This window comes from Procambarus clarkii, chromosome 67 (assembly GCF_040958095.1).
Source record: "Procambarus clarkii isolate CNS0578487 chromosome 67, FALCON_Pclarkii_2.0, whole genome shotgun sequence".
NCBI lineage: Eukaryota > Metazoa > Arthropoda > Malacostraca > Decapoda > Cambaridae > Procambarus > Procambarus clarkii.
The window spans coordinates 21,772,514-21,774,881 of NC_091216.1; the positions used below are offsets into that span (position 1 = coordinate 21,772,514).

At 50.8% G+C, this 2,368-nt stretch overlaps 1 protein-coding gene across 3 annotated transcripts in view; it reads right to left on the reverse strand.

Annotated features, from left to right (window-relative positions):
• Window positions 1-2,368, reverse strand: part of LOC123767697 (uncharacterized) — a 52,584-nt gene that overhangs the window by 45,022 nt on the left and 5,194 nt on the right. The window lies entirely within an intron of this gene.

Genomic DNA, 2,368 nt, shown 5'->3' on the forward strand with positions numbered 1-2,368 from the left:
GACAGCACGCTGGACTTGTGATCCTGCGGTCCTGGGGTCGATCCCAGGCGCCGGCGAGAAACAATGGGAAGAGTTTCTTTCACCCTATGCCCCTGTTACCTAGCAGTAAAATAGGTACCTGGGTGTTAGTCAGCTGTCACGGGCTGCTTCCTGGGGGTGGAGGCCTGGTCGAGGACCGGGCCGCGGGGACACTAAAAAGCCCCGAAATCATCTCAAGATAACCTCAAGAAGCTGACTAACACCCAGGTACCTATTTTACCGCTAGGTAACAGGGGCATAGGGTGAAAGAAACTTTGCCCGTTGTTTCTCGCCGGCGACCGGGATCGAACCCGGGACCACAGGATCACAAGTCCAGCGTGCTGTCCGCTCGGCCGATCATTCCTTCAGTCTGTCCAGGTCATCCTATAGCCTCTTGCTATCCTCTGTCTTAATCCTTTTCATAATTTTAGCATCATCAGCAAACACTTCAGTGGAATGAATTTATACCTTCTAGAAGATCATTCACGTATATCAGAAAGAGGATAGGTCCGAGTACAGAACCCCGTGGGACTCCGCTGGTGACATCACGCCAGCGTGAGATCTCACCGCTCACAGTAACTTTCTGCTTCCTGTTGATCAGGTACTCCCTTATCCATTGGAGCACACTACTGTTTACTCCAGCTTGTTTCTCCAACTTATGCAACAGTCTCTTATAGGGTATTGTGTCAAGAGCTTTCTGATAGTCCAAGGTTGTGTGAGAGAGGTAATGACATCACGTGGTGCGGGAAAAGTGATGACAACATCACGTGGTGTGGGAGGTGATGACAGCATCACGTGGTGTGGGAGGTGATGACAACATCACGTGGTGTGGGAGAGGTGATGACAACATCACGTGGTGTGGGAGAGGTGATGACAGCAACACGTGGTGTGGGAGAGGTGATGACAGCATCACGTGGTGTGGGAGAAGTGATGACAGCATCACGTGGTGCGGGAGAAGTGATGACAGCATCACGTGGTGCGGGAGAAGTGATGACAGCATCACGTGGTGTGGGTGTGGCAACTCCTGCAAATATCACTTGGCCATGCACATAAGCACATGTAAATAATTTATCAGCGTTCAAGAAATGTACATTTAGCAGTCAATAAGTTTGCTTTTGCATTTGACTCAGCAGTAGACGAGTTGCAGTGGTGGCTGCAGGTCATGCAATATATCACTTGGGGGTGTAAAATGTAATAAAAAGGCGAGTCGGCAACGGAGGAGGGAGGCAATTGTGGTGAGGAGTCAGCCCACCGTGCCTGGGCGGCGCCGCCCTCACCCCGCCTTGTTGCATCATCCCTCCTCCTGTCTCCTCACACCTCATCTCCCCCACACCTCACTATTGTATCTGCTGGAGCCAGGTGCACACTTGTAACTAACTTCAAGAGATTGTCACTTGCTTAGCTAAATGAACTATAGGGTTCAGTTCCTGAACCCATTATGTGCTGTGGTAACCTTTTCCACCACCGCCCACGGAATGGGTAGGGGGTGCATAATAAAGAAACTGAATTGGAGCGAGATGCGAGGGTGCGAGGCACTGTGTATGGTGACAAATACTGCAGGGTTCATTATGTAATCAGTGGAAGCAGGAGCTGGGTGAGATGGACCTTCATTATGGGAGAAAGTAGGGTGGCTCACTCAACTCTCTCCGCCACCCCACTCTCTCCTCACATTTCACCACCCTCACCCGCCTTAACTACGCTTGTGGTGAGAGTGAGGCTATCTGAGAGTTAAGTTAGTGTGAGGTTGCAGATAGTGTGAGGGTGTAGGTAGTGTGAGGGTGTAGGTAGTGTGAGGGTGTGGGTAGTGTGAGGGTGAGGTAGTGGAGGAGCGGGGCGGAGAAGGCTATCATTATGGTGGGAGGGTCGGTCTGGTGGGTGAGGGCGGGAAAATATCGCCGTTCACCCAAACTTTCCAACTCGTAATGTTCAGCGTCGAGAGCCGCGGCTTCCTCCGCCTCCAACCGACATTTAAATCATTCAATATACGTTAGAAATACTTTGAATTCAAGATTATCGATGATATTGACGGTAAAAATTGAGAATAATTTAGTGTGGAAGAGAGGAAAGGAAGAAAGTGTAGTGATGAAACAATATGGTATTGAGCGATGTGTAGCGGGGTGGTGAAGGTCGTGGGCGGCCTCGGGGCGGCGTCTCCACCAATCACAGCACCCAACACCTCCCTCCCGCCGCCCCTCTCTTCCTACAACACCCTCACGCGCAAACTAGTTCCAAGCACAAACTCACAATCTTGTATAAATATATTAGCAGATCATAGCACGCAAAGTGTAAATTGTATGAGAGGTGTTGTGTGAGGATGGTGGGTGAGCGGGATGAGGGGCGGCAGCTGGGG